Raw genomic sequence first — 24857 nt, 5'->3', positions numbered from 1 at the left:
TGTCCGTAGATTCCAGTAAGTTTTTTTCATGCTGGTTACATGAAAGGAGATTGCCCAGGCAGTAGTTGGAATATTCAAAGAAATGTTATTATAGTTCTATTTAAGATTATCTCTTGCTTGACTGCTGAACGTAACCTAGGTTGTAAGAAGGCTATTCTAGCTAAAAACCAAAAATGTTCTCCTACGTAGGAAAACAATGTATTGATCTAGCTTTGTTTCTCACCTGCTTGAATTTATTAGTTGGTCGATTCCTTTTTGTGAAACAGCATTGATTCTTATCAATCTCCATTTGCTGTCTGAATTGGTAAGGCCCATGCACAGTGAAAGCCATATTTATATCTCAGTAAAAGCCACATTTCATGGAACGTTTCTTTGTGCTGTTTTCTGCTAATTTAAGAAATCCATAGGATTGAATGTAGAAAAGAAATGATCAAAATAGATGGGACACCATAAATATTAAACTTGCCATATGGTCATATTTCTCACTTTTTTTCATTTCTTCTGATAGCACTTCCTTCACCCATATGTTAATGCTACTTGGTTTATGAATTTAGGAATCAAATAATCTTTGTGTATGCTTGCAAAACATATTGTCTCTGGAGGCAAATTCTCATCCTTTTTGCAAATATTAAACAATATGTAAGGATATATTTAGGATTGTTAAAATAATTAGGAGCTTCTAGTTCAGTGGTTCTCAACCTGTGGGTTGGGACCCCTTTGGGGGTCGAATGACCCTTTCACAGAGGTCGCCTAAGACCATCGGAACACACATATTTTCGATGGTCTTAAGAACCAAGACACCAATTTTATGGTTGGGGGTCACCACAACATGTGGAACTGTATTAAAGGGTTGCGGCATTGGGAAGGTTGAGAACCACTGCTCTAGTTAAAAGTATTTGAAGATTGAGACATTATCAAGACATTCCCTTACCCTCACCCTCCCCACATCTTTTCTTCATCTACTTTCTGTAACTATACCTGATAAAAAGATCAGTTCCTGAAAAGAATCGTTTTTTTAACTAGACTATTAAAGACAGTGCTCTGATGCTTGAATCCCATCACCAGGTAGCAGTGTCATCAAAATAGTTTAAGTAGGAATGGCACCATTCAGTTGGGGAAAAGAGTAGAAGATACAATAGAAGATTACCGCGAGTCCCTTGGACTGCAAGGCGATCAAACCAGTCAGTCCTAGAGGAGATCAACCCTGACTGCTCTTTGGAAGGCCAGGTCCTGAAGATGAAACTCAAATACTTTGGCCACCTAATGGGAAGGAAGGACTCACTGGAGAAGAGCCCAATGCTAGGAAAGATTGAGGGCAAAAGAAGAAGGGGACAACAGAGAATGAGGTGGCTGGATGGAGTCACTGAAGCAGTAGGAGTGAGCTTAAATGGACTCTGTGGAATGGTAGAGGACAGGAAGGCCTGGATGAAAGTTGTCCATGGGGTTGCGATGGGTTGGACATGACTTCGCAACTAAGAACAACAATCATAGCTAGCTTGTCCCTGCTGCCCAGTTTCAGCTATAGGGCCTCACATTTTCCGGCAAAACAATTTCAAACATTGGTATCTTTAAAAAATACATCTATAATAATTGACTTTTTAAATTTGGAGCAATTTGTACTACATTTTTAAAAAATGATTATGTACCATCAGGTTGGTGTCAACTGTTAGCCAACCATACAGAAAGACCTTTTTCAGGATGATCTGTTCCCAGTCTGGCCTTTCAGAACTTCCAATTACACCCATAGCGTGCAGTAATCCATTCCATGTATCATGCTCTTAGTTGTCCTCTTGTCTTTCTTGTCTGATTTCCCATCTTTATAAACTTCTCAGGAGATTTAGGTCTCCATGTAATGCAGCAGCTTCCAACCTTTTGGGCACCAATGACCAGTTCCGTGGAGAAGGGTTTTTCTACGGACTGGGGGGAGCATGGTTTCACATGCTGGATGCATCCCGCGGATGGGACTTCGCTTGTTTCCACTGCTCGGTTTTTGGCATGCCACGCCCCAGTGCCAGTCCGTGGACCAGGGGTTAGAGACCCCTGATGTAATGCATCAAAAATATGATAATTTAAGTCTCAACATCTGTGCTTCTTGGCTGGCTTTATTTTTTTGATGATCCATTTGATTGTTTTCTTGGCTCTCGTGGTATTATTGGAAGTCTTTTCCAAGATTCAAAAGTGTCAATACTCTTTCCATCTTGCTTCTTCCAAAACAAAAACAAAAAGACAAGTGGTATTTTTGTGGTTTATTTGCAATTTAAGCAGCTTTTATCTTTTTTTGGATAATGTGGGAAGTGAATTGTGACAATCTTTTAGGAGCACTATTTTTAAATGATTTTCGTGAGAGCATTGCAAGCTTATATTTTAAAAACAGTTGTGCATATGTATTAATAGACTGATTTTCTTCTATAATTAGGACATGTACATGCTCAGTTTTAAATATTAAATTATAAACAAAACATTTCCAAGTAGCAATATTTGAAGCAGAGAAGAGGGTAGTTAAATAACTTTCATGGATCACATCACTTTAATATTGTTCTCTGGCCATATATTTAAATATAGTATGTTTTAAGTATACCCTATTTTTCAGAGTATAAGTCGCACCGGAGTATAAGGTGCAGCAAGGTTTTGAAGAGGCAATTTTTTTAAAAAAAGTAGGTAGGTAGATAGAGGAATAGAGAGGGAAAGAAAGAGGGAGAAATACAGTAGGGAGGGAGGGTAGGTAGGTAGGTAGGTAGGTAGGTAAATAGGTAGGTAAAGGGAGAGAGAGAGAGAGAGAGAGAGAAATACAGTAGGTAGGGAGAGAGAGGGGGTGTAGGTAGGTAGGTAGAGGGATAGAGAGAGAAATAGAAAGATAGAGAAATACAGTAGATAGAGAGGGAGAAATACAGTAGATAGGGAGGGAGGGAGGGAAGGAGGGAGAGTAGGTAAGTAGATAGAGGAAGAGAGAGAGAGAGAGAGAGAGAAATACAGTAGGTAGAGAGAGAGAGTAGGTAGGTAGGTAGATGTTTCTTGCTGTATTTATCCATTTGCTGGACAAAGAAATCACTGACAATCTGCAGCACGTAAGACTTTGTTTCTGCTGGCACAGCACCTGATCAATCTAATTCTCATCAATCATTTTAACAAGAGCTTTCCGTAAGGGAAAAAAAGTTTTGAATAGCCTTGGGGGGGGGGGGGCTTGCAGAGTGCTCCTGGTTGGGGGGAGGGCAAAAATGAGCAAAAAATGGCCCGTTTTTCCCAAAAATGGGCCCATTTTTTCTCAAACAAATTGCATGCTTAGCCTTATGGAGGCTTATAGAGTGCTGCTAGGGGCTGGGGGGGCAAAAAACAGGCCCGTTTTTGCTCATTTCTGTCCTCCCTAGCCTCCAGGAGCTCTCTGAAAGCCTCCATAAGACTATGCACAGTCATTTTGGTGAAGGGGGCAGGGCTTCGGGAGGCAAAAAATGCTGTATTCAATGTATAAGACGCACCCAGATTTTCAACCTCTTTTTTGAGGAAAAAGGGTGCGTCTTATACTCTGAAAAATACAGTATATTGTATTCCATAATATTTGGCATCATAGTCATGGAGCTGCTATAGTTAAATGAGCCTATTACGAACTGTTCTTCCTAGAAATTGGAATAGTATAGAGATTAGTAATGTTTTATGTCATTAACTTTATATGTGAACTGTTCTAATAATAGTATTTAAAACTTTGATCACTAACTTGTAGTGTGGCAAACGTTTTACTTCCGCTGCTATTTTATTCCAATATCAATTTTACAAATATGTAACAAATTCCAAGTGTTGGAGATTGTGAATGTAACACTGCACAAAGTCCATAATAAACATTGCCTAGTAAGGATTCAGCTTTTCTTAACTGCCAAGTCAACTGTTATAAGCTTGGGAAGCCAACATGTAACTGAAATAACATGTTCTCTTATTTATTTATTTATTGCAAAGGAACAAATATATAAATTGCTTGTAGTCATTTGCTTTTCCTAATAGACTACACCAGCAAATTCCAGTTCTTGGGAGTTTTTTCCCCCCCTAAGTTTACTGTTGCCATATAATGTTTTGGCTCTTCATAGTATTATATAGAATTAATTCATAGATTACAGTCACATTTGCTACATGCATTAAGGCAATGGTTCTCAAATATTTTGGTCTCAGGACCCCTTTACATTCTTACAAATGATTGAGGATCTTTGATTTATATGGGTTATAATATCTATCAATATTTTCTGTATTAGAAATTACAATTGAGATATTTAATAATATTTATTTATTTGACTATGTGGATTCACTGAAAGAATACCATGGACCACCAGGTCCTTAGACCACTGCAATAGGGAGTTAATTGTCAATTAAAACTAAAGGCCAGTGAAGGAATGTGAGTTACTATAAAGAGCAGAGGTGGTATTCAGCAGGTTCTGATCAGTTCTGGAGAACCGGTAGTGGAAATGTTGAGTAGTTTGGGGAACAGGTTAATACCACCTCTGACTGGCCCCGCCCCCATCTATTCTCTGCCTCCCAAATCCCAGCTGATTGGGAGGAAATGGGGATTTTGTGGTATCCTTCCCCTGGAGTGGTGAGGGAATGGAGATTTTACAGTATCCTTCCCCTGCCATGCCCACCAAGCCACGCCCACAGAACCAGTAGTAAAAAAATTGAATCCCACCAATGATAAAGAGGTGGAGAAGAAAGGTAAACCAGTTGCCTACAGAAAGAGAACTATACTAGTCTATGGTGGGGAAAAACTCACGAGGAGTCTGTTGCATCTTTTTAGGCTAACAAAATTTATTAAAAGGCATAAGCTATCATGACTCTGAGGAATTGAACTGCAGCTTCTACATACTTGTCCGTATAAAAAAATGTGTGTTTAGAAAACCAGTTTCCTTATTCACACTGTGTATTGTGTAAGCTGAGATATTGTATGGTGCGACTCTAAACTTTATCTGCCTATTGAGATAAATGCATCTGATCTGGAAGCAGTATTCCGTTTGGGGGCATTTGGAATGACAATTTTACTTGTGTCTTGAATAAGCATCTCTAAACATTCCCTTAAGGGTGGTTGTATACACCATAAATGTATCTACTTCAGGACTCACTTCTGACTTCCCCGATAAATGCCAATTAGTAAACAGATTAGAGTTATTTCATTTTTATGTGAATTGCGTGTAGTACAAATAGGCCTCCTCCAAGATTACCTTCCTATTCACAGTCTCTTCCAGTTATGCATGCCTAATTTAAATCAGTGGATGGACACAGGCTCATCTCATCTCTCCACAAAAGACTGCATTTCTGTTGTAAATTTAAAATGATCTGAATATCTAGTCAGTTTGCATGTGATTGTCGCATGTAATTGATACCCATATTGCTTTCAGAAAGATGGTGGATGTTGAAAATCAAGCCTTAAATTATTCTGCAACATTTTTTATCTGGATAGCTTATATACTTATTTGAAATATTCTTTACTCAGCCGTCAGTGAAAGGTATGATTAGCCTTAGCCCTTGGCAAAAGAAATATAATATATAGATACACGCTTTTAAAAGTAGAGTTTTTCTTGAGACGTTTTTGACTCTCAGTATAATAATCATAGTGGTAGTAATAATGATTGCTTTGTTGAATTGTAATGCCTGAGAGCTACCTACATTTGGGTGTGCAACTCAAAGAACATTTCTGCTGGATAACACTAAGAGTCTCTCTAGTTAGTGGTTCCTATGGTTGGAAGCCCAGCTGATGTTGCACTAAAATGCCCCTCACTCTATTAGTGGTACTGATTTGCAATAAGATCAAGAAATAATAAAGCACCTGGGGTCTTCTAAGCAACACCAGCCAGAATAGATGATTCAGTAGAAATGTTAAAACTCTATCAGAAACAAAACAGAAACTTGAAGGGTCACAGCAAAGAAGTCCTCAACATCATTTACAAAAACAAATGATTCAAAAGAGAGTGTGACTCTCCATACTGCGGTCCTCCAAATCATGTTAAGATTTGACAGCAATCATAACTTTCCAGACTTTTAACCTCTTACCCAGGATTTGACTTGTCCTGGCAGAAAACTCTCAGACACAGGTTGGCTAGAGTAAAAAACATTATTTCAGGCCAGAATAAAACCTGCAATACAACAGCCAATTGCCCATAGTAGAGCAAGGTATTCAAAACCTTAGATATTGATGCTGCGGTGTTTAAACTCTCTTTTGCCTTACATGTTCTCATTTTTTACATGGTATTTTGATGTGAGACAACTGGAATATGTTTCCAGTTCTCTCCAGCTTATTAATCAGTTTCAGCTCCTACAACAACAGGAATACTCCCTCTGGCCTGCCATGACTAATGTTTTCTTCACCTTAGATCTAGATCAGAAGGGTGTCTAAAAGGATCAAATAACCCACCACATCTGAGGACATTGCCTCTGGCATCTTACTCAAGAAAGTAATTTGTGATATTTTTTGCAAAATGGGTCTTGATACTTACTTTTCTAAGCATTCTTGGCTTGTAGAAGTTGGTGACATCCAGATGTTTGTGATTACAGGCCTCACATCCCCTTGCTTTGAATTATGCTAGTTAACAGTATCTGTGGGACATCAGAATGATATACCGTATTTTCCGGATTATAAGACGCACCGGAGTATAAGACGCACCAAGATTTTGAAGAGGTAAATTTTAAAAAATAGTTTTTGCACTTTGCAGGCCTCCCAAACCCTCTGCATGTCTTTTTTTTTGTGAAAAATGGGACATGCAGAGAGTTTGAGAGGCCTGCAAAGTGCTACTGGGGGCTGCGGGGCAAAACTGAGCAAAAACAGCACATTTTTATGAAAACGGGCCCTTATTTTGCAAAAAAAAGGGGGGGAATGCGTATGCTTTGGGAGGCTTATACAGTGCTCCTGAGGGCTGGGGGGAGCAAAGACAGGCAAAAAATGGCCAGATTTTTGCTAGTTTTTGCCCTCCCCAGCCCCCAGGAGCAATTTGCAGGCTTCCTAAAGCCTATGCAGGTCCATTTTTGTGAAGGGTGCGGGGTTGTGGGAGACCAAAAATGCTGTACTCAGTGTATAAGACGCACCCAGATTTTCACCCTCTTTGGCGGGGGGGGGGGAAAGGTGTGTCTTATACTACGAAAAATATGGTAAGCAATTTTGCCATCTCCACCTCTTTTCTTCATGCATCCCAACCAGGAAAGGGCAGAGTGGTGGCACAACATTGATGCTTGCTAGGGCTAACCAAAATTGAAGTTCCTTTGATGGGCAACAAACTACCAGTGGAGACACAGACTATTGCACAAGCTCAAGAGTGGTTGGAAACATTACATTTCCTGTCGTACTAGAGTTTTATTTTGTTAATTTTCTATATTCAACCTATAGATACTTACAGTTGTAGCCTAAGCTTTCTAGAGGCAAACACACACACCAGTGGTGGGTTGCAGGCGGTATGCCCCAGAACGGGCGTACCGGAGCCAGCCTGGAGCACCAGATACCGTTCCGGTATGGTGCTCCGGAGGGCCCACCAGCCCACCCGAGCTCCTTACCGGTCTTTTAAGTCTTCTGCGCTTCTGCACACACGCACAGCACATACAGCACCTGCGCAACGCTCCACTGAGCAGCTGGAGCGTCACGGAGACGCTAAAATGCACGCGCACTGCACTTGTCCATGTGGCCACCACCGGGCCTGTTCCAAGTGTACCAGTTGGAACGGGGTCCAGAACCCAGCACGCACGCACGCACACACATACACACACACACACACACACACACACACACACACACACACCACACCTCTATCCAGGCTTTATAGAGGCAAAGTTTAGTACGTACCCAAAATATTGAATAGGTTTTCTTTCTTGCTCTGCTTCCCAAATTCTTGACATTTCCATATCTCTTCTCCCTGGAGTTTGTAATGTTATAAAAGAAATATCTACTGTTCCCTTTCCCAAATCCCGGGAAACAGAGAACCTTTTCATAAAATAAAGTTGTCCAGACCCCTTAATTTCTTAATTGCTTAAAATTTTATATGCAAAGCTAAACATTTTATTTTAATGTTATTTGTCCAACATGGGGATGTGATTAGGTCACCTCTCTTAGTCAAATACATTAAAAGTTGACAATATGATTAAATAAAAGAGATTGGAAAAACAGAGGGCTGCTGAACTTTAAATACAATTTATATAGCTTTTCACATTAATAGGGCTGTTGGCTGCTACCAAAATGTTAAAATGAAGCTTTTCAGCTGGAAGACAAAGATTTATTTTTGACGTATATACAAGACTTCTAGGCTTATAATCCTCCACATACAATCTTTCAGGCTGTAATCCTACATATGTTCATGTCAGAGTAAATTTTACTGATCAACATAGCCATTTAAAAATAGTGTGTTATTAAATGTTTTGAGGAGCAGTGAAAACCTGGCTCTTCACCCAGGCCTTTGGTGTGAGAAAGTGAGAACGCTTGCTTCGGCGAGCTTGCCATCTTTTATCATTGTCTTTTATTATTTTACTGACTTTATTATGATATCTTAGATTATTGTTAATAATAATAATAATAATAATTGTGAACTCCCTAGAATTTTGAGTCTGGAGGCATACACACTTATTAAATTATTATAGTTGGACATGCTGTGAACCTGATACTGTATTTAGACTGGCATTTTCAGTTTCCTACTAAGTTCTTCCTAAGGACCCGGCATAGACAGATGCGGTTTTCATGGTGCTAAAGGTATTGTCTCAGGATGTAAACTGTTCTAGCTAAAGCTGCCTTTTGCAATTGACTGAGGATGATTTTAGCCAATGCCAATGGTGTTCAAGTGGCTTTGTATGTACCCTGTTTCCCCAAAAATAAGAACTTCCCGGATAAAAAGCCCAATCGGGCTTTTGAGCGCATACACTAAAATAAGCCCTCCCCCCCAAAAAAAAGCCCTCCCTGAAAATATTACAACGCAGCAGCAGCCCTGAGGTGACCACACTCGCCACCTCCTGCACCTCAAAAATAATAGACCACTCCGAAAATAAGGCCAAGTATTTTCAAAAGAAAATAATACCCTGTCTTATTTTCGGGGAAACACAGTATTTGTTCTTAAGACTTGGCCATATGCAGAATTACACAGCCAGAATTAACCTCAGTGTCTCTTTCTTCAACTTTGATACTCTTAGCCATTGCTGGTCTTGTTATCATCTGCTTTGAGTGGGTGGGTGGGTGTGTTGGCCATGTCATACTTTAATCTTACCATGTCTCTTGGTCTTTCTTGGGTGCCAGTTTGGCCTCTTTCAGTATTCAGTAAGCCTTCGTGGTATACTATCTTCAGTGTATCCTTTTCACTGTCCTTTAGATATTCTTCCAATGCCTTTTTTCCTTCTTCAGCTGTCTGGTGTACTTGCAGCATTCCACACCCACCTCTATTCCTTGATAAATAGAGTCTGTCAACGTTACTGCGTGGATGAAGTGCATGATTCATTGCCATTATTTTTCTGGGCCTCCTATCCAGGGCTTTTAATTCTACTTGAGTCCAGTCCACTCTTCCAGTTATATATCTAATGACTGGAATTGCCTTGGTATTAATTGCCTTGATGGTATTCCCACCCCTGAGTTTGGACTTTAAATTTAAAATCTTCTTCACTCTCATGATGTATTCACTTCTAACCCTCTTCTTGACACCAACGTGCTTAATGTTGTCAGCTTGAAGGATGTCCAGGCATTTGTAGTGATTTTCTTTATCCAGACTCTTGAAGTTATTTCCATAGAGTATCAAGATTCCCTCTGTTTTCGCTATCTTTCCCCCGTTGATGGTGAGAGTGGCACATTTGTCAGTCTAACATCTTTGACAACTCCGTTGCAGTATCATGGCTGCATATATGGACAATGTAGAGTAGTGATTCTGTTTCAGATGGTGGTTTTCCATACAACGTTTAGGTGAAGAATATGTCATAGCCTGCCAGGCATTTTTGATATTTGATAGCCAGGATCTGTCAGTCCTAGAGGAGATCAACCCTGACTGCTCTTCAGAAGGCTAGATCCTAAAGTGGAAACTCAAATGCTTTGGCCACCTAATGAGAAGGAAGGACTCATTGGAGAAGAGCCTAATGCTGGGAAAGATTGAGGGCAAAAGAAAAAGGAGATGACAGAGAATGAGGTGGCTGGATGGAGTCACCGAAGCAGTCAGCGTGAGCTTAAATGGATTCCAGAGAATGGTAGAGGACAGGAAGCCTGGACGAACCTTGTCCATGGATCGCCTGACACAACTTCGCAACTAACGACAACAAAAACCAGGATCTAACTTGTTCAGAAAAACTGTTGTGGTGATACTGAGTCTCATTGAAAAATTCCTCTTTTGATATTGTAGCCTCTTAAAGTCTATCACCATTGGTCAGCAGCTGTATCTTCCATAGTGCCATTGATGTTTACACAAAGCTTTTGACGTTTCTGCCGACTTCTGTTATTTCTTGACATTTAATTGTTCAACCATGTGGCAGAGAGTCAAATGCCTTCTTGTAATACTATTATTCTTATATAAGGATGCAGCAGTATCTGGCTTATGTAATAGATTTTATTTGGGGAACCTAGCAGTTTAAGATCTGTTTGTTTCTTTCCTGCTGTTTAAGCACTGTTTTTCTAACACTGTGTCATAGGGACCTCTAGTGATTAAAACTGCATTACATCCTTTGATCTTAAAGGTGATCCTGGCTGGGTTTGGCTTCACTCTGGCAGACATGTGAGCCTGTCTTATATAGCAACATGAATATGACTGCAAAAGCCATTTTACACTACATAATTATGCCATATTGTGAAGATGTTCTTTTAGATTCATAATTTGCATATATTCTCTAATCTAATTTGTTTTCATGACTTTTTCCATTCAGTGACAGAAAACTGCCTTTAGTGACAATATCAGTGTTTCTCTATAGCTAAAGGTTTAGGAAAATACAGAATTGACTGGGGAAAGGGATTCTGTTGCTGTGTGTGAATACATGCAAGTTACTTACTTACTTATTTAGTTAGTTTGTTTGTTTGTTTGTTTGTTTGTTAGCTAGTACATACATGTTTTACCTGCTTAATCTGCCCACTTCCCCAAAAGAAGAAAAGTTATTCTCTACTTCAGGGATGTCAAACTCAAGGCCCGGGGCCCAGATCCGGCCCAAGGGGTGCTTAGATCTGGCCCGCAGGGCCACCCTGGAAACCAAGAAGGACCAGCCCACAATGCCTCTGCCAGTTAAAATAGAGCTCAGGAGTGCCCTGTGAAGCCCTCACAAGCTCCATTTTTGCTGGCAGACGGTTGCAGGAGGCTGTCGCAGCCGAAAAGGAAGCTCGGGAGCCCGTTTTTGCTGGCAGAGTGCTCGGGCCACCACAGATGCCTCCAACAGGAGTGACGTCTAGCTGGCCACACTTACCCTGGCCACTCCCATCTCGCCCCCAAGGTCAAACACATCCCTGATGTGGCCTTCAATGAAATCCAGTTTGACACCCCTGCTCTAGTTTACCCCTTTTCTTTCCTTATCTGCTTTGTAGATTTAATATGTACAAGGGAAATTGGATGGGGAATGGGTGGGATTCCATCTTAAGCCAGTAGACATTATCATGTGAATATAGAGGTAGTCCTTGATTGAACTGGTTGTTTAGCGACTGAAGTTGTAACCAATTCAAAAAAAGTTCCTGTGATCTAGATTCAGAATGATCACCACTCCCCAATGATCACATGATCATATTTTGAGTGCTTGGCAACCGATCCACATTTACAACCATTTACAGTATTCTGCAGACACATGGCCATGAATTATGGTGATTTTTGCCAGAAACAGGCATTTACATCCAGGTTACTGGCAAAAAAAACTTCCATTACGAACCATGACTTTGCTTAGCAACTGCAGCTTTCGCTTAATAACTGTGGAATTCCCTTTATGACCACTGCATTCACTCAACAATTGCATCAAAAAGGGTTGGAAAGTCACATGATGATCCCTTTAGTGGCCAGCACAACTCACAACAGTAATTCTGGGCACAATTACTTGTAAGAAAGGACAACAACAATGATGTCATTGGAAGGATAGAGACCAGAATTGTCAGGTTTGGTTGAAAATAAAAAATAAAGTAGGAAACAGTCAATAGAAAGACTATTTTATCTATATATATATATCTACAGTGTCTATTTACAGTATCTATCTATTTTTCCAAGACAATAAATGAGTTGGAAGCAAGTCTGAATGTGGAGGTATAAATAAATACTACTTTTGAAGGATCAATAAAAAGTGCTATCTGTTTACCAAAAGGATTTTAAAGAATGATCTCTATTCACCAAAAGATATTTTAGCATATAACATTGTCTTTTGAGTACAAGAACTAATTTTAGTATAAAGAAATAGCATCCTCAATGGAACGATTTGGCAGTAAGCAAATTGAAGTTAGTCAAACGCTGGAGAGAGGCTGGATACAATAATGTCCTTTATCAGCCTTTCAAGAATTTCATAATGATGGACATAAGTGCAACCAGACAATAATCATTAAGACCCATGAGTGAAGGTTTTTTTGGCACTGTCAAAATAATGGCAGTTTTAAAACAAGATGGAACCACTGCTTGTTGCAATGAAAGTTTGAAAATATCTGTAAGAACACAAGCCAACTCATTGCGCACTCCCTAAGAACGCGCCCAGGCCTGCTGCTTTCCAAATGTTAACTTTCTGCTATATCCTCCAGACAGAGGTAACATCAAAACTAAGCACTTTCTCATCGGAATGGTGCACAGCTTTCTTCTCAGGGCATTTGATGCTTCGAATCTTCCCAAAAATGTGTTCAACTAATTTTAAAAGACCGTGTCATCCTTACAGCACAGTGGAGCCACCTTATAGTCTGTAATGGCTTAGATGCCTTGGCTGGTACATATGCCTGGTGTCTATAGAATCCTGATATAAGTTCTGAACTATGTGTATCTAGAAAAAAAATCAATATTTTTTTTGCAGTCAATTCCAAAGATTTTACTTGCTCACGTGCTGAACTAAAGGCAGGATTTGATCCTAAATTGAAGAAGTTCAAAATCTCACCATAATAGAATTCGTTTGCTATACTGTATGAAAACAAAGCCTCACAGAAATACCGGTTCACGCAAACCGATAGCATTTTTTTACTACTGGTTCAGTCCGAATCGGTAGCATTTCACCTCTGTTACAACGGCACTGAAAAAAGTGACAAATAACCATTTTTCACAGTTAGAACCTTTGCAGCCTTCCCACAATCATAATCAAAATTCAGATGGTTGGCAACTGGCTCATATTTATGACCGTTGTTGTGTGCCAAGGTCACCTTTGTGATCACCTTTTGTGACCTTCTGACAAGCAAAGTCAAGGGGGAAACCAGATTCAGTTAGCAACTGGGTTACTAACTTACCAACTTGAGAGATTCACTTAACAACTGTGGCAGGAAATGTTGTAGAATGGGCCGAAACTCACTTAACAAATGTCTCACTGAACAACAGAAATTTCAGGCTCCATTGTGGTTGTACGTTGTGGATTACCTATAAAAGGTAGTATAGATGCTGATATAGACGATTCAAAGTCCGCAGTTAAAGACTGCTCCATCTTTTGCCCCAGTGCAGAAATTTCTCCCACACTGTCTCAATATTTTCTTTACCAACATTCAGAAAAGATTTGATGGGGAACTAGACTTTTTGGCAAAATGGCCTTTAGAGATTGGGGCCTTCCACTTTGTGTTGAGAAAAACTGCCCCAAGACTTGCTGTGTTTCTTATTCTTATTGTTATCATTGAATAGGAAAGTGGGGAGGGGGGGAACAGTGGAATCAGGCTGTCCAAGGCTGAATGGCGTTTTCTAATTCCTGGCATCTGAGTCTCCATCTGAGTTGTCTCAGCTAAAGCGGGAAATGAGATGCTTAAACAAATCACTGTCTCAGTCTCATTTTCTCTCTACGGAGTCAAAACCCAAAAAGACAGCAACTGAGGGTGCAATTGGAGCTGCGATTATCTTTTTTTCTCCTGAATTTTAGAAAGTTAATCTGTGATATATCAAGCTGTATGTGAAAATATCAGTATAGATAGTCCTTGACTTAGAATCACAGAGGAGCCCAACATTTCTGTTGACAGCTGTTAAGTGGGTTGTCCTCCATTTTACTACCTTCCTTACCACAGTTGCTAAGTGAATCACTGCAGTTGTTAAACTAGTAACTTGGTTGTTAAGTAATCTGGCTCCCCTATTGACTTTGCTTGTCAAAGGTGATCACATGATCCTGGGCATGCCAGTTGCCAAGCATCCAAATTTTGATAACCTGACCGTGAGGGTGCTCCCAGGATCGCCAGTGTGAAAACAGTCATAAGTCATTTTTTTCAGTGCCCTTCGAAGCACCGTGGGATGAGGTGAGCTCTCTTAACTTGCCCCAGCCAATTTAGCAGTTTGAAAGCATGGGAATGCAAGTAGATAAATAAGTACCATTTTGGTGGGAAGGGAACAGTGTTCTGTGTGTCTTGGCGTATATTCATGGTGGCCACATGACCACAGACAGTCTTATGTTGGCTCCCTTGACTAATAAATGCTGGTGTGCACTGCCCCAGGACCAGGGCAGGACTGTACCTTTACAATAAACGCAAGTCCTATTCATATGTAAATCCATGGATAGAGATATGTATAGATTGGCACAAATTGTTCAACATTTATTTTATTGATTACATTTTTATATTGCTGTCTAAGGAAAGCTTTGTTGCTGAAAGCTTTCCTGTTTAACATTATATATACCATAAGCATTTATATGGGTTTTGATCTTAAGGACAGGGAACCCAAGCCACCAATGGGGGGCGGGGGCAGACTTTCAGGCTGAAGGCGCCAGATCATGTTCAAGCAAGCAAAAAGAAGTGTAAAGAAACTGCAGATCACACTACTTTGAGTAAAATAAAAGGAAGGTGGCAGGCCAACCCTAAAGTGCACACAAATCCAATCGAGTCAAATCCTTTATTTGCTTACACCTAGTGGGACGCAGTGGTTCAGACACTGAGCTTGTCGATCAGAAAGGTCGGCAGTTTGGTGGTTCGAATCCCTAGCACCACGTAACAGAGAGAACTCCCGTTACTTGTCCAGCTTCTGCCAAACTAGCAGTTTGAAAGCATGTAAAAATGCAAGTAGAAAAATAGGTGGGAAGCCAACAGCGTTACGTTGGTGGGAAGGTAACAGCGTTACGTGCGCCTTTGGCGTTTAATCATGCCAGCCACATGACCACGGAGACGTCTTCGGACAGCGCTAGCTCTTTGGCTTTGAAATGGAGATGAGCACCGCTCCCTAGAGTCAGGCATGGCTAACACATATGTGCGAAGGGAACCTTTACCTTAGTGGACAAAATCTTACCAGACTTAAGCTATAACCTTCTACCCTGGTAGGTATATCCTGCGAGATTCTAGGGTGTGGCTATGTTGAATCTCTTTCCTCCTCTCCCATTCAGCTCAGGACTCCACAATCTCTTAAGTTAGGCTTCTCTCTGGAATGTGCTGCCTCCGCCCTGGGAGAGTCCCCCCCTCCCCCCCTATTTCTTTGCATCTGAGGGTAAACATTCTACATTCTATGACAGGAGCCCAATACCAGGGATGGTCGCATAGTGAAAGTATGTATGTATTTAAATTTATTCAGAGCAAACTTTATCATGGACCCAGTCATTTACATTTACAGAATACACTGGTAATTTGTAATGGATCACAGAAGCATCACAAATTCACAGAATCGACCCTTTTCCACTATATTGAAAAATTCTAATTAATTTCAATTAAACTGCTTTCGCCGATTAAGCAATAGTTTTGAGCCAACTGATGAGCTGAGAAAAGATCAGAATTTTATTTGCATATACTGGGCACTGACAAGCAACTTTGGGCATGGTGCCCATTTCTTCACAAAGCCTTCTCATAATGATGCATGAAGAGGTTTTTCAATAGCGCTTTGTTTTCCTTATGTATAAATGTAGGACTGAATAAAATATTTGATTCGAACTGTGATATTCATCCATCTATCCATCCATTAAAAGTTGGTCCGTCACACAAAAAACAACTCTGATGGCCTGAACATATGATAATTGTTCTCCACCATGCTAATTTTTTGGGCTATTTAATAGTTAAAATTAAAATATTATTCCATTTTGTTTATGTTACTGCTTGGTATTAGTGAGTTATAAGTCTTAAATTGATAATACAGAGCAGACAAGGATCCCCCACCCTACCAATTTGAGGGCGAGCAGTGACTTGTGCTAAAGAACTCAAATCTACTTTTATTCATGACCCACATAAGCAAGTAGCGGAGAAAAATAGAGAAATAAAGGTGTGTGAAATTGCTTAACACTTTAAAGGTCTTTCATAAGATTTATAGTCTCTTAGACCGACTGAATTCATGCAGATGCAAATTGCATTTGCTAAGGAAAGACAGACCTTTTTGGAGATGAATGGCATTGGGATTTTTGACTCAGAAAATGGGGGAGTGAAAAACCTTAGTGATTTATTCGCATGAAAAATATTTCTTATAAACAAAGTGCTCCAGAAACTGAAACAATGTTGACAGTAAATAAAAATAAAGTCATCCATCCGTTGTATTGTAGGGTCTATTTCATAGAAATAATTTATGATTTTTGAATCAGCCCTGGAGTGTGTAGGATCAATCTATGGCAAAGTTTATTGGATATTTGACATTATTTGCAAAGTTAGGATACATATTGGAACCAACGATTAGCTGGGCAATGATCAGCTGTGACGCGCGATTTATATTAACTGGAATCGTCAGATTTCCTGCTTTTGAGCTAATCTAAATCACGTGGCACAACGGATTCCCCCCCCCCACTGTTCTACTTACCTTTGCAGACTCGGAAGGCTTCAAAATGCTCCTTTTTTAGCACCGCGGGGTGCCCAATGCGCTCTCTCGGTAGAAGACTCACCAAACCGGTAGCAGACTTCAGAGGATTTCACTGCTGCCTTGTAACTTCACTAAACGGTCACTAAATGAACTGTTGTAAGTTGAGGATTATATGTATTGCATTTTTCCCCTTTATCCAGCAAATGGAAGTAAACATAATAGACTAATAAAGAAACCAGCTTATTTTATAAAGAGCACAGAGTATTGACCTATAGAGAGCTTGTCAGGGGAATATTTTTGGAAGCATGCAATTTTGGTAGCAAGGGAATAAAGCAAATAAGAAAACATGTTGTCTTCCACACTGGAATATCACTTGTTGCATGATTTGATACAGTCTTGAAACAATCTTTTTTTCCCTATAAAGTATGATAGTGAATAAACTATGCATTCAAAACAACATTTATGTTGATTAAAATAAACTATGGATAAGTATGGATTGCTTAATGGTTCATGTAAATTTAGTTGGCAGACAAACAACAAATACGCTGCAAAATTCCTCTTTGTAGTTTTTTTGAAATCTATATGGACAAGAGATGGTTTGTTTATTTAATTTGTTTATTCAATTTCTATGGCTGCCCATCTCACATCCTTGATTCTATTCCAGATAATATGTGCATTTAATACATATAACATTACATCATTTTTCTAATCTTAACTGTGACTCAGAAAGATTTGAATATATATTGGCACAACTAATATTCCAAAAACAGTTTATTCCAAGAGTATAGCTAATAACAAACAGGAATGTGTAAGAATGTGTTGTGTCATTCTTGTAAGTAAGAGATAGGTGTTTTCATACCTATAAATAACTAGCCATGACTAATACATTACTATGCCTCATGTGCCTATAATAAATAAGAAAGGAACTTAGATTTTACTCATGGAATAAATTGTGGTTAAGTTAAATGTCCATCAAGTAGATATTTATAATAAGATCTAGTGGGGAGCTCTTAGAGTAATACCATTATTGTCAGATCTTTATGAGCTCAAATATTAGGAATTACATGCCTGAAAAATATGTGCAAAATGGTAAGGCTTACTCTTGGATTAAAAAGTACCTGGAGCCTCTGATTAATAATATTCTGGTGATGCCTTATCAGTTTGAAACCTGGGTCACATTGATATACATATTGCACATTTATATACATCCTGCACCATCCATACCCTTCAGGCATTTGTAATCGCATCTACCAGAATTTCTATCCTGATTAGAAATATTTTGAATTGAACATCAGGTACATGTGGGGAGAGTTCATATTGTAATGTGCATGTCAATCTAAACCCTTAAGGCAGTTAATAATGGCAAAAAAATGAGATTTAAATGGAAAGGAATAAAAAGAAAAATAATCAGCAAATTTAACTTGCAGATGCATTCATTAAGTTATATAATTGTATAGCTAGTGGCCATTTGGAGTGTGAAATACCCCATGATATCCGTTCTTTGTTAAAGCAATAGAACAGGGGTGTCAAACTCAATTTCATTGAGGGCTGCGTCAGGGTTGTGTTTGACCTGAAGGGCCAGGGTGGACGTGGCCAGATGGACATCACTCATGTCAGGGGCGCCTGTGGCGGCCCAAGTGTTCTGCCAGCCAAAATGGGCTCCTGAGCTCCATTTCCGGCTGTGACGGCCTCCTGAAACCCCTCTGCCAATGTTAACAGAGCTCAACAGCGCCGCACACATCCCTCCCAAGCTCTGTTTTCACTGGCAGAGGCACCACAGGCCAGCCCTTCATTGTTTCCAGGGTAGTCCTGCATGCCAGATGTGAGCACGCAAGCCTTGAGTTTGACACTCCTGCAACAGAAGGACTCTGTTTTATTTTTGCTCTGGTGTTTTAGAGATCATCCCAGCTGGGAAAAACTAACCTTAACTCCCACTACTTCAAAAATTAGCTCTCCAGTTGAAGAGAGGAATGTTCCACAGTTCTTTGGAATGTTTTATCTACCAAGGTAGAATATTTTGCACAAGCCTATTTAAAATTTATCTTGGCAGCAGGTGAGGCCGCGTGGCAGATTTTAGCTTAAATTGGAAACTGAACAGAATCCAACTTGAGGGAATTCCAAAGGATTGGAAAACACCTAGAATACTAAGGCTGTAGACGGAACACAATGGAAAACCTCCGTCATTACTGCCAAACAAATTGCATGGATTCTCCATGAAGTCATCAGAAATCAAACTTAGTCAAAGAAAGCTTTGTGATTGTTTGGTTTGCTTATTATTTGTTTTATTATTATCTGAAACGACAATAATTGAACTGATACCAATATTTTTTTATCCCAAATACATGTACCCATTCAAGTTACTAGACCTTTTTTTCCAATTATTCATATGATGAAATTTTTAAAAGCCAGAAAGTCAGCCATTTAAAAAATAAATTATTGCAATAAATTATTGCTTATATCAGGCCTTGGGCTTTAGCATCTGTCTCATCTTGTTTTTATTCCATAGTTATGGAAGATAATTTCTGATATGTGGCATATGCTTTACTATTTCTACCTGGAAAATATTTACAGGGAACCAATTTCACTTAAGATTGACTTTGTGTAAAAAATGTTTCTACAGGCATTTAATAGTAGATGCATGTTAGTCACATTCATTCAAGCTGTAGCTTTCTTTTTTTCCTTTCAGTAGCTTAAAGGATTAGAGTTAAAAGTCATAGAAATTCCTGAAATACCAGGATAGGGTGTAACAATGAGCCTGCAGACAGTGGAACATTTCAACCAGCTTGTTGAATTCAAAACATGTAGGAATTTAAGCACTGGAAAGGTGTTATTTGTACTCATCACAAAAAGAAGGAAGAGATAAGAATATTTTGACCTCTTTTTAAGGCAGGCTGACTTCCTAAGCACTTTATCATGCAGTTGTGTTTGACAGTTTCCTATTTTGTGTGTGCACACGGACGTACATGTATTTATATAGAGATTCTTCTATATGTACATATGCTCATCAGTATGCTCCTTAATTCAATTCATGTAATCACTACGGCATGGGGAACATTTCCTCATGCTTGGAAGATCTATCAACTGCAAACATTTTTGGAGTAACCTGAAATGTCCCAGAATGCCTTGCCACCTATTAGCATATTATAATGCTGACTACAAAAACTGCTGTTGGAGATCCTTTGAGAGCTATGATTAATCCAAACAGTGGCACTGGGGATTTAACTGAGTCTGAAAGATCAAAAGTGTACTTCAAGGTGTTGGCAGTGGACTTAAATGACTTAAATGCTAAGTATATAAAGCAGCAATAGCTATATTTAGACTTATATACCACTTCATAGTGCTTTACAGACCTCTTTAAGGGGTTTACAGAGTTATCATATTACCCCCCAACAATCTGGGGCCCCATTTACCCACCTCAGAAGGATGGAAGCCTGACTCAAGAAGAGAATCAAACTGTTGGCAATCGGCAGAATTATCCTGCAATACTGCATTCTAACCGCTGCGCCACCATTGCTCTTAAAAGTACATAAAAGACTACAGAAATCCAGCTATACCTTACAACATGAAGCTAGTTTGGCATCAATAGACAAGACTTTCTCAGTGACTATCTTCATTTTGTAAAAACCATCTGAAATTTATTTGACTCATAAGGTGAAGGTTTGACTTTTTTGCATGTTTTTGACTAGCTTTATTTAGTAAGTTTTCTACAGCATTTGGCTCTCAATTATCTGAATAGTTCTATTAAACATATGAATAGTCCTTCATTTTCAACCATAATGAAGCCTGGAATTTCCACTTTATGTCATGATGGTTGTACGTTGAGGCACCCGTATGACTGGCCTGATTTTACGACATTTGCGGCAGTTCACTAATTCATGTTAAGTGAACGTGATAGTTGTAAAGTGAATACTGCAGTTGTTAAACAAACTTATGGTCCGCAATGGGCATTTTTGTTAAAAACTGGAAGGAAACACTGACCAAAAAAATTATAAAACATGTTCAATGGCTGTGGAACACTGCAACAGCTGTAAAGGCAGCTGGTTGCCATGTGTAAAATATGATCATGAGACTGTATCAGAAATCCAAATGCTTGCTAAGCTACTGATCATAAGTCAAGGACTTTCTTAAATAATTTTTTCTTAATAAATTTTATATTGTACATTATTACTATGTACAATATAAATCTTGGGTTTTTAAATCTTCTTTTTACTTGAGTATTGGCTGCAATATTTGGGATCTTGGGATATCCAGATGAGGGGAAGATAAAGAGGTAAGGGCATGATTTATGATTGACAGTTCTGTTAACTGGAGAATGCTGTCCAAACTGGACAGATGCTAAAATAATAGAGTACAGCTGAGAGATGTGCTCAAAAGCATCATCTCAAAGGAAAGAAAGATGCTATAAATAATTGTATGTTCAGATTGACCACTAGATGGCGCCCTGTAGCCCTTAGATAAATGAAGATAGTTACTTGTTGATATTTTTTTTTAGCCATGATTTTATTTGTTACCTTTCTATGAACTATTACGTATGGAGAGACAATTATATCTATCAATCAGATAGTCATTATCAAAACAATGGGGTATCAGTTGTGCTGCATGATTGAGATGAGCTAGAAAGCAGGAAATAAAGGACAGGATAGGGTGGGATCTGGTGGGCGGTGCCAGTTGATCGTTGGAGCTAGCGGTTCTGCCAAACCAGTCCGAACCAGCTGAATACCACTTCTGAATCCAATGCCACGTAGGTCAGTACTATTATTATTGTAAAGCTGTAGTAACAAAACATTACAAGTTTGGATGCCCTTCTCCTTTCTTTTATCTTCATGAGAACTAGGAAAGGTTTTGTCTGGGATGTTTGTTCAGGTTATAGTCCTACCCAAAATGCAGTCCTCTTTTATCTGAACATTTTCTTGATACTGTCCCTTAAGGTAATTCCTTCTGCCCACTGGAGTAAGAGAAACACTTTTGTTGTCACAGCAGGTGGAGACATCTAGTTGCCTTTGGCTAATCTGAAAATTAAGCAGAGATTTAGGTAGTGAATATTTGGATGAGAGACCACCAGAAAATCCCTGAGACTAGATTGGAAAGTTGAAAATGATCTTCCAGAAGAAGGTGGCTCAGTGGCTAAAACACTGAGCTTATAGATCAGAAAGGTCGACAGTTCGGTAGTTGGAATCCCTAGTACAGGTGTCCTGCGTGAGCAGGGGGTTGGACTAGATGACCTCCAAGGTCCCTTCCAACTCTTTTACTGTTTAGTTTAATTGTTTCTTGCATATTGTTAACAACATGGATGTGTGCCCTTGTTGCAACCAGGAGTGAAATTTCAATCCAGGGAGACTTTCCTTAACCAAAGGATTATTTTCCCAGTTGTCATCGTCTCAATCCTTTCTTGTAAGCACCAATCCTAGGTTCTGCTTTATATACAAGAAATTGCCTACTTACACCAGAAAATTGGAAATAGTTTGTGTTTCCCTATTTAGTTTTTAAAACACTTATTTTTTAATTAAATGGAAGGCAGGGGATATGTTAGCTTCTCAGAGCTGACTTAGGAATTACTGAACACATGTTTATACTTTTTCTAGTCAGTTTGCACAATAAATAATTGCAGTACTTTTAAAACTGTTCAAAGTCCAGAACAGATTTAATGCCTGTAAGTTATCTTCTCCAATTAGGGAAAAGATTTAGACCAAAATAACATCTGTTTGAAATTTTTCTTACAGCTTCCTGTCAACCTTTTATTGAATATTTCCTAGGTAACAATTTGTCTCCCTTCAATCACCATTAGTACTAAGATTGGATCTTCCATCTGGAATATTTATTCAGAAGAAGAAAAGCTCTCAAAATGTACTCTTGAATCTTGGAGAACATGATATGAAAGGATGAGGTAGATAGACACAGAGATATAGGTACTGTAGAATTGGACAGAAATAAGAGCAAACAAATGTTTTGGTGTTGCATGAAAACTTCTAATTCTAATGAAATTGTTTATTTTCTGGGTTCATCTAAGGCTAACATTTTTTGAATAGCCATCACACAGTTTTATTCATAGCCACTTAATCTGTTTTTTTAAAAAAATATTTACAAGGGTGGGAGAGTTTTGCCTAATAAGGATGCTACATTTCATTGAGAATTATAGGTTCTATATGAAAGTATTTTATGATCCTTGCAAAAAGGTTCTGCAGAAAGATCATTAGCCCATCTTAAAAAGAATCAGATTTTATATGGGCTGTTCTTTTGTTGTTTTACACCAAAGGTGTACCTGGCAAAAGTCAAGCCACAGCCCTGAAAATTTATGCAGTGTGAAATAGCTCTGAGTCATATTAGCTATTATATAACAATAATTTGTGAAGAAAGGAGTTGTTTTATTTGAATTGTTTATGAGATATGTGATATGAAGATACAAATTAATATGATAGGTTATGCATAAAAAGAATTTGCGAAAGAGAAAAACATAGACAAAGTCGCAGAAATATTTATAATCCTTATAAAAATCATAATCATACACCTTTTTATTTCTTTAGAATAAATGTATTCTTTTAGTTGGAAAATATTCAAGTTACAATCTTGGTTGAGTTAATTTAAAAACTCATAAAAACAATTACAGTCATATAATTTGTAAAAAAAATGAAGAATGAATGGGTTGAGAAGAAGAGAAAAATGAGAAATCCAGATGATGAGAAACTGAAGAAAAGAGATCAAAAGAGATGTTTAAAGAACAATAGTCAGTACTTGAAATCATCTATGAACTTGGTGGAAGCAAGATTGATTTGCAATGATAAAAAGAGACAGTTTATAATATTACTACAAACTACTTTTCGCAGTGTTTCCTTTTTAAAAACCAGTCTTTACCTTCTTAAAAGGGATGCAGTGGCTCAGTGCCTAAGACGCTGAGCTTGTCGATCAGAAAGGTTGGCAATTCAGCGGTTCGAATCCCTAGCACCGCGTAACGGACTGAGCTCCCATTACTTGTCCCAGCTTCTGCCAACCTAGCAGATCGAAAGCATGTAAAATGCAAGTAGAAAAATAGGAACCACCATTGGTGGGAAGGTAACAGCATTCCAATGTGCCTTCAGCGTTTAGTCATGCCGGATACAGGATCATGGAGACGTCTTCGGACAGCGCTGGCTCTTCGGCTTTGAAACAGAGATGAGCACTGCCCCCTAGAGTCGGGAACGACTAGCACATATGTGCGAGGGGAACCTTTACCTTCTTGGGTTTACTGTCACTTATTCCTTCTTCACTCTGTAAAATGATGCTTACTCTAAAGGGAAATAGGGTGAGAGTTATGTATATGTCAAACATTTTTATCAATTCCAAAGATAAAATCCCAACCTGGATTACCTGTGCAGTATTTTAACGACTTTTCTATCCCTTTCTGGAGGTCTGCCTACCTATCTAAGAATCAAGCAAAGAATTTATGACACTAAACCCATTCATGTGACAGTACTTCCAGGGTCTTGAGTCCAACTGATAAGGTATACAGTAACCTTATACCGGTATGACAGTTAGGACAGAGAATACGGATTGATTTCTATCACTTGCACATGTTTTTTCTCCCAGAATTTGATATTTGTTTCTTTAATCGATTTAATGTCCCAAAGCCAAGTGCTTTTCCTTGCAGATATTTTTATAATTTATTCACAAATATTATTTTCCAAATCATTAAGTTGCGCAGGTGGTCCTTCCCTTATAATATGCTTATGCATCCCAAAACTAACTTGTCTTGTTAACAGTCAAATCATAATTTCACCCTGTAAACAGCTTGTAATTAAACTATTGCTCCAAAAAATTTTCTCACAGATACCGTTATCATATAGTATATTCCCTATCCCGTACTTTTTTGTAGTTTTCCTAAATAGGTAACTTAGCATTTTTCTGTTCCTCTCTTTATTTTCAGCTTGCTTCTTAATCTTTTAGTATAATTTTGAATATTTTGTCTTACATAACATTAGCTAATACAGTTTGTGTTATCTGCAGGCTTCATTAATGTCCCTTCTATCCAGGGGTGAAATTCAGCAGGTTATGACAGGTTCTGGAGAACCGGTAGCGGAAATTTTGAGTAGTTCG

At 38.8% G+C, this 24857-nt stretch overlaps 1 protein-coding gene across 4 annotated transcripts in view; it reads left to right on the top strand.

The window, feature by feature from the left end:
* LOC309393489 (schwannomin-interacting protein 1) overlaps positions 1–24857 on the top strand; it is a 344932-nt gene that overhangs the window by 269164 nt on the left and 50911 nt on the right. The gene's annotated exons all lie outside the window — the stretch shown is intronic.

The sequence above is a fragment of the Natrix helvetica genome (assembly GCF_964273705.1).
Source record: "Natrix helvetica genome assembly, chromosome: 5".
Lineage (NCBI taxonomy): Eukaryota > Metazoa > Chordata > Lepidosauria > Squamata > Natricidae > Natrix > Natrix helvetica.
Note: the sequence above shows the minus strand (reverse complement) of the source record. Positions and strands in the feature narration are given on the sequence as shown.